Source organism: Triticum dicoccoides, chromosome 2A, assembly GCF_002162155.2.
Source record: "Triticum dicoccoides isolate Atlit2015 ecotype Zavitan chromosome 2A, WEW_v2.0, whole genome shotgun sequence".
Classification (NCBI taxonomy): Eukaryota; Viridiplantae; Streptophyta; class Magnoliopsida; order Poales; family Poaceae; genus Triticum; species Triticum dicoccoides.
This window is the reverse complement of record NC_041382.1, coordinates 141,259,218-141,276,879: the sequence shown is the minus strand read 5'-3', so window position 1 is coordinate 141,276,879 and position 17,662 is coordinate 141,259,218.

The following is a 17,662-nucleotide window of genomic DNA, read 5'->3' as shown; positions in this document are numbered from 1 at the left end:
ATTCATCCAATATGCTTTGGAGCACACATTTCCCACCATGCTAGCCAGTGCATTCTTCACTGGTTCTCATCATCACCCCACCAATATTGTGTCATCGCATTGGTGATTCCCTTTCAGATTTTATTTAGGATACTAAGGACGGACATTGCATATGTAATATGTTGGGATTACCTAAGCAACCACTTTTAGAAGCACTTCCTTGCCCCCAATGGACATGGTTTTCTCTTTACAACCATCACCACTTGACCTACCCAATCAATAATATGCATAAAACACTCTGACGTATCAAGGCCCACCATCAAGGGTAATTGGGTAAACCAAGGTACTTACCTGATAGTGACTCGGTGAGTATATTTAGTATGTGGCAAACTTCAGCCTTAGTTGTAACTTCAGTATTCGAGCTAAAGTAAATAGAGGATTTAGTTTCACTTACTAATTGGCCCGAAGATTCACATTGTCTAATAGAAAATTGGGAAGGGTTGTTGCATTTTGTGAGTCTGCCTTCATAAGGATTAATGAATCGCCACCGAATAAAAGATTTGTGACCTATAGGGAATCTCCACATACCTGCACCCCTTTACAATAATTGTTCCTTTTCTCTCATTTATAAATGTTGTCAATCCATCAGTACAAAGGAGAAATAGCTAGGCGGAAGAGGATCCCCCTGTCAAAGCCCCCTTGCGGGTATAATCTCATCTGTCTCAAAATTATTGAACTTGACATGATATCTTAGTGTGCCCACACACTTCATTATCATTTCAACTAGTGCCATTGAGAAGCCCAGTCTATGAAGAATGGATCTTCAAAAACTTCATTCAACACGGTCATATGATTTGTGCATATCTAATTTTACTGCACACAGGCCAGTCTTTACTTTCTTTATCTTCATTCTGTGAAGACACTCATAAGCCACTATAACATTATATGTAATAATACGTCGTGGAACAAATGTGTTCTGAGTGTCACTTATTGTTGGTGCAATATTTTGCCTCCTTGTAGATTGGAGATTGTTTCCGGTAATAGAGAGGGACTAATGTGTTTTCTAGTGCACACAAAGAGAATAGGTCCCTAGAGTTATGTGGAGTTTGAAACAAGCTCCGAAGATAATCTCTTGCGGGGCAACAAATATTATCACCGAAGATTGTGTGTGTCAAAATTGACCTGGAAAAATTGTTGATGCAAAGCAATTGGTTTGATGTCTGTCTAAAGAAATTGACTACAGCCGAGAAGAATCAAAACGGAGAAAAGACGTTATATTTCCTTTCGTAGATCATTTTCTCTTTCTTGGGTCATAGGACCACTGTACTATTAAGAGGAGTATAGTGTTTGAAACTTTTGTTTCTCTGATGCCAAACTAAAATCTATGAGAGTTGAGAGAAATCTCTTTATGTTCCAAATAAATACTCGTTGGTCCCTTCTGGACTGCGAGAGATTTTGTTCGGACCGAGGAGTCATCTTACTTGTTCCCCAAGTAAGTTTTCAGTGACGTTTGAAATATGACCATTGAAAACATGTCGGTTGGCCATTGGCTGGACTCCATGTCCTACATGGTCATTTCCCATAAGGGAAGGCTGCAAGTATAAATAACCACCCCACTCCAACATGAATCATTGTCTGCTCTGTGATTTCGAGAAGTTTGTGTGAGCATCCTCTCTCCAGAAGATTTGAGTATAAAATGCACTGAGAGAAAGCCCCAAGATCCAAAAAAATAGATAGTGGTTTAGCATCACAGAGATCTAAGTTTAGTACTGTCTGTGTCAAAACCGGCGGATCTCGATCGGGTAGGGGGTCCCGAACCGTGCGTCTAAGGCGGATGGTAACAGGAGGTAGGGGACACGATGTTTACCCAGGTTCGGGCCCTCTTGATAGAGGTAATACCCTACGTCCTGCTTGATTGTTCTTAATGATATGAGTATTACAAGAGTTGATCTACCATGAGATCAGAGAGGCTAAACCCTAGAAGCTAGCCTATGGTATGATTGTATGTTGTCCTAGGGACTAAAACCCTCCGGTTTATATAGACACCGGAGAGGGCTAGGGTTACACAAGGTCGGTTACAAAGGGGGAGATATCCATATCCGTATTGCCTAGCTTGCCTTCCATGCCAAGTAGAGTCCCATCCAGACACGGGACGAAGTCTTCGATCTTGTATCTTCATAGTCCAACAGTCCGGCCAAAGGATATAGTCCGACTGTCCGGAGACCCCCTAATCCAGGACTCCCTCAGTAGCCCCTGAACCAGGCTTCAATGACGATGAGTCCGACGCATAGTGTTGTCTTCGGCATTGCAAGGTGGGTTCCTCCTCCGAATACACCATGGAAGAGTTTGAATGCAAGGATAGTGTCCGACCCTGTAAAATAAGTTCCACATACCACCGTAGAGAGAATAATACTTCCATAAATCCAATCTGCTGACATGTTTTGATAGTATGACATCACTTCATGGCCCACTTATTATTCGAACCGCTTTTCTCAACCAGCTCTGCACATATCGCGAGGCGGTTTTCTCGATACGTCTTGTCAAAGCAGAGATCGTGTTCCCCTTATCACGGGATTCTCATTAATATGGATGTGGGTAACCCAACCGCGCCATCAATTACGGCGCCTGGGGAATAAGCGGTTTTGCCAGGCAAGTGGGGAGACTCATCGCCTCCTCTGCCCTTATAAAGGGACAAAGATCTAATTTTTTTCACCCAGGCCTTCTTCCTTCTTGCTTGCCCATTCCCGCACACTCGAGCTCTAGCGCCCAAGCTCGCGTTCTTCTTCTCAAACCACTCCACGCATGTCTGGAGCAGGAGGCAAGTGGATGGTCTCCTCCATCGCGGAGGAGAACATCAAAAGGTTACAGGAGGCCGGATACCTACCTGCGAATATCGCGCACTGGCTGCCGAATGCGGGATAGATCGTCCCAATGCCCGAACCCCATGAGAGGGTAGTTTTCCTTACCCATTCCGTCCGCGGACTGGGATTTCCTCTCCACCCGTTTGTCCGCGGGCTCATGTTCTACTATGGGCTGGATTTCCATGATCTGGCCCCCAACTTCATCTTCAACATCTCGGTGTTTATCGTCGTGTGCGAGGCCTTCCTCCGCATCAGGCCCCACTTCGGCCTATGGCTGAAAACCTTCAATGTCAAACCGAAGGTGGTGGGTGGCCAGCAAGCAGAATGCGGAGGCGCCATGGTGGGCAAGATGCCTAATGTCACCTAGCTCGAGGGCACCTACGTGGATACCATAAAGGGGTGGCAATCGGGGTGGTTCTACATCACCGAGCCGCGCGACTCCAACTGGGTGGCGGCCCCCAAATTTCGATCCGGAATCCCCACGCAGCTCACCTCCTGGAAGAAGAAGGGCATGTCCTGGGGTTCTCTGGTAGAGCTGACCGGACTCCAACCTACATCTAGAATATCACAAACAAGAAAATCAAGCTCGTCAACGTGGTCCAGGTTATGCTCTTCCGCCGGATCCTTCCGTGCCAACAACGGGCATTTGTTTTGTGGGAGTTCGACTCGGCCCAGCACCAGACGCTACGAGAGCTCTATGACATGATGCACGAGGACGTCTGGAGGGTGATGTTCAAGAGAGCCAAGATCCCTCCCCCCTCAACAAGGACCGCGGACTCAGCGCAAAGCGCCGCGCCAATCTGGTAAGATTTTTATATTTCTCAGGGTATTTATTAGCCCCGGTTTAGTTGTGTGCAGGATCTGAACTTCCATGTCATTAACAAGACTGGATAGAGATGGCGGAGCAGCTCGATAGCCCAACCCTGCTGCCCGAAGATCCTGCAGACGCTCTTCTGACGAAGATGCTGACTCCGGCACCCTACGAGGTGCCAAAAAAGACCAAGAAGAAGGCCGCGGGGACCCGAAAGGGTCTCCGGCGCAAGCTTGTATCGGAGTCATCGGATGATGACTCCGACGCGCACTCCTCCCATGGAAAGGAGGAGGAGGAGAAAAGTTCTCCCCCCCCCCAGCCGGGGGAGACAAGAAAAGGAAGGCCGACCCATCCGGGGAGGCCGAAGGGTCCAAGAAGGGAAGGACCCTCCTTCCGGACTGTGCCACGACAGTCGCCGAAAGCAGTGACGAGTGGCTACCTAGGGACAAGCCTCTGGCGAAGTCGTAAGTGTCCAGACACCGTAGTACTTCATGATATGTTTCATTGTACTGCCTTTCCTCATGCCGAACATGATTGTGCAGTCCGTCCCAAGCTCATCTCGACGTACGCTCGTCGAGCAGCTCTTTCGACTCGTCGGATATGAACAGCGGTTCTATTCCGACCGCCTCCACCCCTTGCCCTACGGACAACGCCGAGGTGTTGTCTAAACATGTACCGAGCCAAGGGGAGGTGGTCCTGGGGGTGCCTTGCGGTGACTTCCCGGACCCTGGGTACCAAGGGAGCGAGGCTCCTACGGGCTTCGAGTTCGGGCCCCAGCCGGACACTGCGCCGGAACCCTCGATGGTTCCGGACTCCGGCAGGCGGTCCCCCGTCAAGGAGGGCCAACCATCTGTGCCTGTGTCCTCTGTCTAACCAAAGGCACCGGACAACCTGCTGGAAGCGCTTCGTAGCGCTTCCATCAAAGAAGAGCACCACACTATCATAAGTGCGGTGGTCGAGAAGGTTCAGTCCGCCAAAAACGGACTGACCGAAGCCTGCGCCAGCCTTCTAACAGCCTTTGAGGTGAGCAATCAAAGTATAAGAAAATATACCGCATAGATAGTAGCCCTTGATGCTTTGTTCGGCGTTCGCGAAGAAAAGCCGAATAGAGGATCAAATGATAACCCAGGAGTCTAATTAGAGTATGTCTATGTGTATGTGCAGGCTTCACTACTGGCCGCTGCCGCACATACTATGGAGGTCGCTGCACTAAAGCAGGACCTGAAGCGGTCCGAGGATGAGCTCGGCCTTACCAAGAGGCAGCTCGAAGAGAGCAAAGGTAAGAAATACCCCTGTCTATGTAGTTAAAAGAAGTTTGGGTGTGAAGTAATAGGATCATCATGGATTTGTCAGGGGCCATGACCGAGGTGGCGACCCTGAGGAAGGCGTAGTCCAAGGCCGAAGACAAAGCGGCCAAAGAACGCATTGAACTGGAGAAGCAAGAATCCCGAGTAGGCGAGGTGCAGCAAGAGCTCGAGGCTCTCGCCAAAAAGCACGAGTCCTTGGAGCTGGACTCTAAGACGCGAGAGTCTGAGCTTGCGCAGGCGCTTAAAAGCGTCCGGAGCGCCAAGGCTGAAGCTCACAAGGCCCTCCAGAAGATTGACGCGGTGAAGAAGATAGCAGCGGGTAAGGCATTCATTATGCAAAGCAAGCACGTGAAGGAGACTTTCCTTATTCTTACCCGAGTTCGGAGCTCTCCAGGAGCGTTTGCAGATCTTCCCCGCAGTGTACTGGATGCCGCAGATTTTTACCGGGCTGAGGAGGGGAGCTCAACGGAGAAGTTGTTCTGGTCTCAGTATACTGGGACCGAACACCCCGTGTCCTTGAGCGACCAGCTGAAGCAGTTGGTCGAGCTTCACAAGGTGGCCGAACAGGCCATGAGGGGCCTTATAGTCCGGATGTGGCCTGGCGAGCCTCTGTCCGGCAGCTACTTCGGCCTGGTAAGATGGCTTGTGGAAGCTAGCCCGTGGCTTGAAGTCATCAAGCGGTCCGTCTGCATCAAGGGTGCACGTAGGGCTTTTACCCGGGCGAAGGTGCACTGGGCGAAGCTAGACGCCGTGAAGCTGGTGAAGGAGGGGCCGCCGAAGGGCAAGGAGCATCGCTGCCCCGAGAATTATTACGAGGGTGTCCTGGAGGGTTCCCGCCTAGTGGCAGATGGGTGTGCCAAGGATGTAATTTTTGAATGAACATGCTCATGTGATCCTGTAATATGAAACGAGTACATTTGCCCCATGCGACGCTTTCTTAATTTAAAATATTACCTTCTATGCGGCTGTTTATAAAATCTGAGAGTTGGCCAGTCGTCGGCTTCTGCCCCCATGTAACTAGTATCGGGGTGTTCGGAATAAACCTGAACACTCTTTACCCCAATTTTGGGTCCTCCAAGGGAGGTGTTCAGCGCAACGAACCAGGCAATCGGACTATAATGCTTTATCACTCTCACTTAGCCATAGAAGTCTATGATTTTAAATTTTTGGCGAAGCCCCTGGTATTCGGAAGGCCGAATTTGAGGCGCTATACACGCCTAAGCCGGACAAGGCCGACTCTTCGCCCGAAGCGGAAAAAGTCTTTAAGGACTTGAGACCTCTCAAACAGAGACCAGTCTCTCGCCTTATCATGACAGTCAGTTTTTGGCTTTCTCTACTGAGGTGCTCGTTCGGAAGAACCGGGACACAATCGCAGTAGTTCTCCCACCGCTACCTTAGCCGATATAGAGGAACGTAAGGTACCAAAGCATGGGAGCCGGGCAACCCAACATTTGACCCAAGACATGATTCGGAGCTGATGCATATAATGCTATAAGTTCGGGGTGCCGCACTGTCGAAAGTGTTCGGACTTATTGAGCCGTACTGTGGGGTAAACGAGAGCCCCTGGCGTACTGACCGCACCCGAATGGGCAGGTGTGGAATGTCGTAAATGGACATATAAGAGAAAGAGAAAAACTTAAATAATGTAATGACAGATTAATAATATGCGTTTATTTGAATAGTACGTCAAAGCGTACTGGTACAAGTATGCAATAAGCATGAAGTAAGACAATTCGAAATGCCCTATCCCAAGGCAAGCTACGCATAAATAGTAAAAAAAGTGGGTATATCAAGTAGTACTAGAGACCACCTGGCGGTTCCTGTGTTCGTCTTAGCTTCTTGCAGCCTTGGTTGTTGCTTCCGGAATGTGTCTGGCAATCGGACTACCGGAAAGGGTGTCCGAAGAGTTAGGCCCTGAAAGAGAAAAAGAATGTCACAGGTATACTGCCCCTGGTGTGGTTAAGCCACAATGTGGGGCATGTCCTGATTGTGCCCCCGCCTATGTCCATGGTATTTTCAACGCGTAGTTATGTACGCGTGGCACGAATTTCGTGGCTGCACTGGGACTGGGATGAGGGCCGGATTGCTAGGCGAACGCTGATCGCGCCAGGCGATCCTGTTGCAGATTGTTCCGGACTCGCTTGAAGGTGTCCGGGGGCTGTAACGCCGAATGAGTGGTCTGCCTGAACATGCTGCTTTGTCCCTCTGCTGCAAGGGCCGCAGTGTGCTCTTCCGTACGAAGCGAGTGTTCTGTGTTTCCATTTACTGTTATGACCCCGCGAGGTCCTGGCATCTTGAGCTTGAGGTATGCGTAATGCGGCACTGCATTGAGTTTTTCAAATGTTGTCCGTCCGAACAGTGCGTGATAGCCACTGCGAAATGGGACGATGTCGAAGATTAATTCTTTGCTTCGGAAGTTGTCCGGTGATCCGAAGACCACTTCCAGTGTGATTGAGCCTGTGCAATGGGCCTCTACACCTGGGATGATGCCTTTAAAGGTGGTTTTGCTGGGTTTGATCCTTGAGGGATCGATACCCATTTTTCGCACTGTATCCTGATAAAGCAGGTTCAGGCTGCTGCCACCGTCCATAAGGACTCAAGTGAGGTGAAATCCGTCAATGATGGGGTCTAGAACCAATGCGGCCGATCCACCATGACGGATGCTAGTGGGGTGGTCCCTGCGATCGAAGGTGATCGGACAAGCAGACCATGAGTTGACCTTCGGGGCGACGGGCTCCATGGCATAAACGTCCCTTAGTGCATGCTTCCGCTCCCTCTTGGGAATGTGGCTTGCGTATATCATGTTCACTGTCTTCACTTGTGGGGGAAACCCCTTCTGTCCTCCTAGGTTCGGCGGCCGGGGCTCCTTCTCGTCATCGCTATGCAGCCCCTTGTCCTTGTTTTCAGCATTTAACTTGTCGGCCTGCTTGAACACCCAACATTCTTTGTTGGTGTGATTGGCTGGCTTGTCAGGGGTGCCGTGGATTTGGCACGAGCGATCCAGTATGCGATCCAGACTGGACGGAGCCGGAGTATTTCTTTTGAATGGCTTTTTCCGCTGACCGGATCTAGAGCCTTTGAATCCGGCATTGACTGCCGTATCTTCGGTGTTATCGCCGTTATTGCGGCGCTTTGGTCTATTACGACGCTGCCTACCATTAACGTCTTTGGTATCCGAGGTATCCGGATTCCTTGATGTGTTGTTGCTGCGAGCCAGCCAGCTGTCCTCGCCCGTGCAAAAGCGGGTCATTAGTGTTGTGAGGGCTGCCATAGATTTCGGCTTCTCCTGGCCGAGGTGGTGGGCGAGCCACTCGTCGCGGATGTTATGCTTGAATGCCGCTAGGGCTTATGCATCCGGACAGTCTACAATTTGATTTTTCTTAGTCAGGAACCGTGTCCAGAATTGTCTGGCCGATTCCCCTGACTGCTGGGTTATGTGGCTCAAGTCATCAGCATCCGGTGGCCGCACATAAGTGCCCTATAAGTTTTCAAGAAATGCATCTCCCAAATCCTCCCAACTGCCGACGGAATCTGCTGGCAAGCTATTCAGCCAATGTCGAGCTGGTCCTTTGAGTTTTAGTGGGAGGTACTTGATGGCATGTAGATCGTCACTGCGAGCCATGTGGATGTGAAGGAGGAAATCCTCAATCCATACCGCGGGATCTATTATGCCGTCGTATGATTCGATATTTACGGGTTTGAAACCCTCCGGGAATTCGTGATTCACAACTTCATCAGTGAAGCATAGGGGTGTGCGGTGCCTCTGTGTCGGGCTATATCCCGACGTAGTTCGTATGAGTCTTGTCTGCTGTATTCGGCCCGGCTGGATTTACTCTTGGTGTATCCGACGCGACGGTCATCGTCCCGTGTGGGCGCACATGTTCGTGTCCCGTATATTGACCTTGTGATTTTTGCCTTGCTGTCCAAGATATCTCGCAGGTCCTCTGTGTTGCCCCAGGCCTGAGTGGCGACGGGGTGCGGGCTGAACTTTGGGCTGAAATGCCTCTCTGGCTCGGCCGTGTAGTGGCCGGTCCGCCACATTATACACTGGTGAATGAGGTCTGAATGCTTCCTCCTCGAGGTGAGGTATCAACCTGCGTTTTGGGTAACTCTTGGATGGGCGCTCGAGTTCATGCTCCTTGGCCGCAAGGACTTCGGTCCATCTGTCTGCTAGCAAGTCTTGATTAGCTTGAAGCTATTGTTGTTTCTTCTTTAGGCTATTTGCCGTGGCTATAAGTCGGCGCTTGAAGCGCTCTTGCTCGACGGGGTCCTCAGGCACGATAAATTCGTCGTCGTCGAGGCTCGCCTCGTCTTCGGAGAGAGGCATGTAATTGTCCTCCTCTGGTTCTCCATCTGCTGCCTGCTCTGGAGGGCTAGCTTGTTCGTCCTCCAGCTCTTCGTCGTGTTGGAGGGGATTGTTGTTGTCTTCGGCGCTATCCGGAGTGTTATTATCTCCTGTGCCGGTATCACTGCTCTTACTGTGGCGGGACTTAGAGCGGCGCCGCTGACATCGGCGCTTGGGTTGCATCTTGGAGGGGTCATCCTCCGCTTTCTCCTCGCCATTGGCTTCTTTGAGGGTGTCCACCATATATATATCATATGATGAGGTGGCGGTCCAGTGCCCCGAGGGCGGTGGATCCTGTTCGTCTCCGGCTTCGTCGTCCATACCGTCGAAGTCTTTGGAGCCGAAGTCGAGCATGTCGGTTAAGTCGTCGACAGTGGCTACTAAGTGGGTGGTGGGTGGGCAGCGAATTTCTTCGTCGTCCGCATCCCATTCTAGCCGGACATAGTTCGGCCAAGGTTCTCCTGACAGGGAGAGAGACCTTAATGAATTTAGCACATCTCCAAAAGGTGAGTGCTGAAAGATATCCGCGGAGGTGAACTCCATGATCGGCGCCCATTCGGACTCGACGGGCACGGATACGAGCGGCTCGGAGTCCGTGGCCGAAGATGAATCCAGTGGTTCAGCAACACGACTCTCGTAAGGGGTGAAGTCAGTATCCGGCTCTATCGCCGCTGAGAGTGCGGCCTCCATGGCGGGGTCCATCCCTCCGCTCTCGGATGGCGCGACTTGCTCCAGATTAAAGGTCGGAGTAGCTGCGGATGCGATCTCCCGAACACTGTCCGAAGGTAGAGTTACGTCTTGCTCGTCGTGACTGTGCGGCGCGTCCGGCATGGGCTCGAATCCGTCGAAGATCAAGTCTCCGCGGATATCGGCCGTGTAGTTCAAATTTCCAAATCTGACCTGATGGCCAGGGGCGTAGCTCTTAATCTGCTCCAGATGGCCAAGCGAATTGGCCCGCAGTGCAAAGCCGCCGAATATGAAGATTTGTCCGGGGAGGAAAGCCTCGCCTTGGACCCCATCGCTAGCAATGATCGAAGGAGCCATCGAGCCTTATGGTGACGACACAGAGGAACTCTCAATGAAAGCACCAATGTCGGTGTCAAAACCGGCGGATCTCGGGTAGGGGGTCCCGAACTGTGCGTCTAAGGCGGATGGTAACAGGAGGCAGGGGACACGATGTTTACCCAGGTTCGGGCCCTCTTGATAGAGGTAATACCCTACGTCATGCTTGATTGTTCTTGATGATATGAGTATTACAAGAGTTGATCTACCACGAGATCAGAGAGGCTAAACCCTAGAAGCTAGCCTATGGTATGATTGTATGTTGTCCTACGGACTAAAACCCTCCGGTTTATATAGACATCGGAGGGGGCTAGGGTTACACAAGGTCGGTTACAAAGGGGGAGATATCCATATCCGTATTGCCTAGCTTGCCTTCCACGCCAAGTAGAGTCCCATCCAGACACGGGACAAAATCTTCAATCTTGTATCTTCATAGTCCAACAGTCCGGCCAAAGGATATAGTCCGGCTGTCCAGAGACCCCCTAATCCAGGACTCCCTCAAGTATGCTCCACCTTTTACTCTTGAGAGCTGCCAGCTCTCTAGAAGGTTACGTGTCAAGTATTTCAAAGAGCAAGAGTAATTGTGATTCAAGAAGACAAAGTCTGTGAAGGTTTGGAGATCGCCTCAATCATCTACCACGAGTGATCGACACTAGTTGACAAACAATTGTCAAGAAAAACGGGACAAAAAGAGTTTATCTTCAGTGTTGAATCACAAGTCACTCCAACCATATGTAGTCCTTTTGTAGAAGGGCGAATAGGTCTACGAAGTGTTGTGTTGCCATCGAGCATAACTGGTTTCATCTTAACCCTGTTTTATATTTGATAGTATATCTTCGGTTAAGTTTCAACCATGTTATTTATGTTCGGTTAACCCTGTTTTTCGGTAGTTGTTATCCGTAGACTTTTTTCTGTTCCATCTATTCCACTGTCATGTTCTAAGGTATTTGAAGTTCCTCAAAAGAAATTTTAAATCTCCCACTCACACCCTTCTCTGGTAGACACACTTCGTTCCAACACTTATCGACTCTAGAAATAACACTTTCAACCTATCTGCCATCATTTTGGATATTACCTTGTAGACTACATTACATAAGTTGATGGGACGATATTGTATGATATTCTACAGATTATTAGTTGTCGGAATGAGTACAAGTGTGGTGTCATTCCATCCCTCTGGTATTGTACCCAAATTAATAGCTTACAGAATAGCCGAAACCAAATCATCCAAGTGTGGTGTCATTCCATTCCTTCGGTATTGTACCCAAATTAATAGCTTACGGAATAGCCGAAACCAAATCATCCCCAAGCAACGACCATTTTTTTAAATAAAAAACCATGTAAAGTCTGTCAAGACCAGTGCCTTAGAGATCACCAATGCTAAATAAAGCTTTTTTCACATCTTCCGCTGTGTATGGATCTGTTAATGACTCATTCATATACTTTGTAATCCTCGGATTAACTTTATTAATAGCTTCCATATCTGGGTTAATAACATCCGCACAAAATAGATTAGCAAAATAAGATGAAATGAGACCATCAAAATTATCACTACCTTCACGCCAGTTTCCATCACCCCCTTGAGTTGTTTAATAAAATTGAGTTTCTTTCAGGTTGTAGAAAAAAATCTGGAAGAGAATACTATTGCGGTGTCCATTCTTAAGTCAATTTGCACGGCAGCGTTGCAACCAATAAATTTCCTCATGTTCTAGTACATATTCAATTTCCATTAAGATTTCCCATAACCGAGCTGAATTATCATTTATTGGCTACTCCCTACGGGCCACCTCAAGCCTTAGGGGCCCGTTGGTTCACGGCTGAAAATGTGGAAATATGAAAAACATAAGATTAGAATGCCATGCTCATCTCAATTATACAGGATTTTAGGTTGTTTGATAGCATCGTAGAAAAAACAAAGTAATCTTTCAGATAAGCTTGAGTGGATGCTAAAAATCCTATGAGAAATAGTAGTACAAAGAAATCCTTGGTAAAAATTCCTATAGGATACAATCCTATGAATGATACAACCAATATAGAAAAAAGTCCTAGGGCTGGATTCTAACCCTCTAAGGCCTCCTTTGTTTGTAGGAATGTCATAGGATTTCTATAGGATAGGATTTGCATAGGAAAATTTCCTTTGAGGTCCTTTGGTTTGTAGGAATGGATTCCTATTCCCATATAGGATAGGAATCAATCCTTCACATTTTGAAGGAAAAAAAACATTAGCTAAGACTCAATGAAAAAATTCCTATCCTATGCATCAAATGACATCTTTTTCTCTATAGGAATTGAGATTCATGTCATCTCACTTCCTATGATTTTTCTATTCCTACAACATTTCTATCCTATGAACCAAAGGAGGCCTAAAATTCATGTGAAAATCCTTTGAATCAAAGGAGCCCTTACTTTCACATCTTCCAGCCTCTTTTTTGGGGGCCTTCAGAAATTATTTGTCCCACTAGTAAAGCTCAGCATGCACTAGAGCTGTACGCGCAACGAAATTAGGCACCCCTGCTGCATCATCACATGCCTTAACTAGCGTTTCATGTATCAATTTTTCCTGTGACCAACCGAGCTTCAAACTTCTTGCATCCACTTGACCAAAGGATAGGGCATCATTCGGCTCCAGATAAATTCGTATAAGCAGACGGTGGTCAAACTTGCAATGATCTCCATTTGTTACCGTAGCTGAAGGAAATAGACTTTGCCACGATCCGTTCCCTACAGCACGATCAAGACGTTACTTAATGTGACCTCTGCACCAGGTGAACATATCTCCGAAGTAACCAAGGTCCTCTAAAAGCATGCTTAATAATATAGTCAATGGTCGGCTATAAAAAGTTGTCATGTCATCTACAGCTAAGCTCTTAGCCGGCATGTGCAATAATAAGTTTTAAATATGTATCTATTTTGGAACGGAGGGAGTATTAATTTATCAATAGTTGGCTCATCTTACATCCTCACAAAGCGTCTTGGGTCTCGTGTTGCAGCTGGCTACTAACCAAGAGGGTGCTTGGTTCCAAGGGACTATTTTTAGTCTGACTAAAAATAGTCTCTTTTAGAGACTAAAGTTCCAAGCACCCCTGACTAAAGAGAGGATATGACTAGTCTTGAGACTAAAATTTTCTAGTCATAGAAAACTTACTAAAATATGTATTAGCCCTCTGGATTGGAGGGTTCGGAGGATAATAAATGCTCAATAAATTAATTTTAGTCTCTTTAGTATTTGGATCCAAGCATGGGTGAGGCTAGCAAGTTTTAATCCCACTACTTTTAGTCATGGGACTAAAACGTATCCAAGCAGCCTCCAAGAGCCCGCTTCTCTTCTCTCTCATCTTCCAACTAAGTAAAGAAATATTATTCTATTCTTCATAGCCTACTTATGCCATCTTATTGTACTTGCTCCAACCCATAGTCAACTAGTGCCTCCTTGAAAACCTCCATCAATTTAATCAGTCTCAGGTTACCACCCTCATTTTCATAAGAATACAAGATCTTGTTAAAATCACCAACCAAAAATCAAGGGATATTAGCTTGATGGTGCAGATATCTTAGATTACTCCATGAGAGGTGCCTCCTCTCCCACGTCGGTTCTCCATAGAAGCAAGTTAATCTCCAAATATTTCCATCTTTGTTTTCTACTCGCACATCAATAAAACCAGGTTGACTAAAGTGCGGAAAATTATTGACTGAATTCTTCCACATTAACAGCAAACCTCCATCCGACACATCACTTTCCAAACATTCAAATGAATCCAGATCCAAATGTTTTGTGAGCTTTGATGTCTTAACTTTGTTTATAAATGCGACTCAAACAGAAAAATCACATCTGACCACACTCTGGATTTCTAGGAGCGATCTTTTGCCGCCACACTGCCAATGCCGCGACAATTCCACACTAATAATTTCATTGCTTATGATCAGCCCCCTCGGAGGCCACCGATCCAATTTGCAACCTTAATTCCCCGCAAAAAATAAAAGAGTAATGCTCGTTAACTTTGTATCCGCATGCAAGGGAGCACAAGTCCCTAAACGTCACAGCGAAGCACAACACGGGTCATCCGTGATTTTCCCGTTGCAAGTCTCAAACGTCGCGGTAAAACTTAGGCTGGTCATAGTGGGGAGTAACTTAGACTAGTAACATACATATGTTAGTAGTCTATGTTACTACCTTCATAGTGGGTAGTGTCATAGGTGTGGTAACATAGTTGCCTTCATTTATTACTTTGTAGACTCATTATGCATTGGAAACCGCTATGTGATGGTAACATATTATGTTACTCTATTTGCCTCTCTCCTCATTAACTACTTGCCACATCATCATTTTTGCTTATGTGGCATGTACCTATGTTACTCCCACTATGACCAGCCTTAAAACTCGTGCGTTGATGGTTCCCAATACATGCAGCTATGCAATGTATTGTTGGCAGAATTTATTAGTAATTGATCATGAGATTACGAGGGGCACTACGATCCAGAACATGGTCATCTTTTCCTTCCTTGATCTTTGACGTCTTCTCTGGAATGGACGAGAGTATAAAAAAAACTAAGCAATGTGACGTTTAATACGCACTTTCCACACCTCCATCTCTGCCTATCGAGTCAACTCCCCACCACTCCCCAAACCCGGCCACTAGAGCGAGAAACATGGAGTCGTTCTCATCTGCAATGATCGACGCGATCTTCTGGGCCGTGATCCTGGCGGTCGTGGTGGCCGTCTACGCCCGCTTCTTCTCGCCGGCCGAGATGACGAAGGCGCCGGGCGACGCAGGGATCTTAGTTTCGCGGGAGGCATGCGCGTGCGCCGCCCACCCGGAGCTAGCTTCCCTGCTCGTTGGCTTTCGCCACTCGTTGACCCTCGCCATGGGTCATTTTCTCGCTTCGGAAGCACTGCCGCCGGTTTCGTATATGGCCGTCTTCTTCGTGGTTGCTTCATCCCTCTCGTGTCTTCTCTTTTGAGCTCCGCGGGCGCCGTCGCTGCTTTCGTATTTGGTAGTCTTCTCCCACGTCTCCTGACCTGCGTTGCGTTCTTCGTATCCAGCTCAGGAAGCTACGTCGCTGGTTTTCTAAGCCTTCTTTGTGGTTCCTTGATCCCCGTCATGTCATCTCTTTTGAGCTTCGGATCCGGCGTCGCCAGTTTCACGTACGCTAGGCTTGTCCGTGGTTTCTTGATCCCTGTCGTGTGTTCGTTCTTGAGCTTCGCAGGCGGTGTCGCTGGCTTAATGTATAGCGGCCTTCTATGTGGTTTCTTGGTTCCCGTCCTGCGTTCTCTTCTGAGCTTCGGGGGCGCTACCGTCGGGCTCGCGTATGCTAGTCTTATTCGTGGCTTCTTGATTCCCGTCGTGTGTTCTCTCGGAGGCCTCGTCGTCAGCGTCGCCGGCTTCGTATATGGTGACATTCTTCTTGGCATCTTGATCCCTGCCGTGTGCTCTCTCTGGAGCTTCGGAGGTGACCTTGTGGCGTGCTTCCTGACCCACTTACAGTGTTTCCTATTTGGATGACTGATGACTAGTAACTATTCCAGCTCGAGCGCGTGTACATGCGCTTCTCCTGCACGCATGCTACACGCATATATGGTGTACGTGTGGAAATGTTCTGTGCGCTCTCGTATCTCACGTGGTGTCTGTCATGTCTCAAGTCTCAAGTATGTCATGGTGTACGTGTGGAAATGTTCTGTGCGCTCGTATCAACATGGAGACTCGTCCTAAATTGCGAATGTGTCACTGCTCTTTCTTTATGTGTTTGCAATGCAGCTCTCGTGTGTAGGCTCGGCAGCACATCAAGTCCTACCGTTTTTTCTTTCAGTTTTGGTAAATGTTAGTTTCCTGATTATTATTATTTTGAGGGGGGTTGGTTTTTACTCCCTCCGTTCCAAATTACTTGTCTTAGATTTGTCTAGATACGGAGGTATCTAGCATTAAAATGAGTCTAGATACATCCGTATCTAGACAAATTCAAGACAAGTAATTCGGAACGGAGGGAGTAAATTTGGGTTGGTCAATTCACGCGAGAAAGAAGGAAGAGACACAGCGAAGCACCGAGGCTGTCGGTGGCGTGAGCGTAGTGAGGGCCGGGACGTCAGCAAGGCCTTAGACAAGAACAAGCTGAGCTGGCGGAGGGGAGTCGGAGGTAGACGGTGGTGAGAGAGCAGGGCCAAGCTCATCGCTAAAGTCTGGTGGTGTGATAGTTTAGAAAGATGGTCGGGAAGGGGCATGCTTAGTGGTGGGTGGCGGTGAGGGGAGGTGGGGCAGCGAGGCTGGCGCGGGAGCAACAACTCCAAGTCGGTGTGGCGGAGGCAGGTGGTTCAATTTCTGGTCTAGATCCCGCGGCGGTCAGAGGGGCTAAATTATAAGGGATTGGCTAGAGATGCCCTTACATCCATTGACAGCGACACTGCTGACCGACTCAGGAGCAAGGTGTACGGCATGTTCTCCTAACCGTCTACAAAGATCTTGTCCAGGAATGGGATGAAGTCATGAGGGTTGAGGTGGCGGAGCGTGTGTCGTGTCGGTGCAGGTTACGTGTCACATGTCATGGTTATGAAGGCCAGAACAGAGTAACAACTCGAACTAAACTTTCTTTGTCAACACACCAACCATCCTTGAAGGCCTGTAGGAGTCGGCGAGTGGGTGGCGGGAATTAATCAATCCCAAAAAAGCCATCATCTTGCACTCATCTGTGACAATCGTATATTGTGCCCATGAAAATCAACCCAAAAAAGTGTCAAACACGAAATGAATGCAACACACAACCTCCAAGTCATGTCTCCAAATATGATGCTCCCAACAAAGAAATGGCGTCAAGGAGCGCCACCATCATCAATATGAAACCGAACCTAGGCTTTTGCCCTTAGACAACAACCCAAATGAGACGGAGTGGGATGCTGGCACACCTCAGTTATGCATCCAAGGAGGGGAAACGACACCCACAGGTGTCGTCACTGCTGGCACTGATCAAAGACGGGCAGGACATTCATTTGTATCATCGCACACCTCATCCTAGCCCACTGGACTTAGGCAACGCCGTTCACATTGGTCCAATCCGCCGCCGCCGCTCGGCCAACACCATCACACAAAGGACCAGTTAAATCCGCTGTCGCTGCTCCTCATCGTCTAAGCCATAACGGCCATCACCACCACGGCAAGCACACATCACATCATGATGCCTGCCTGAAGCCCGACGACTCCAAGCCTGCTTGAAGCCATGCCCTGGGCCCGTAATCTCACACAGATCCTAGTTGGTGGGTCAAGAGCCCCAAGTCGCAGCCGCCACCGAGGCAGCACCACTGGACGGATCC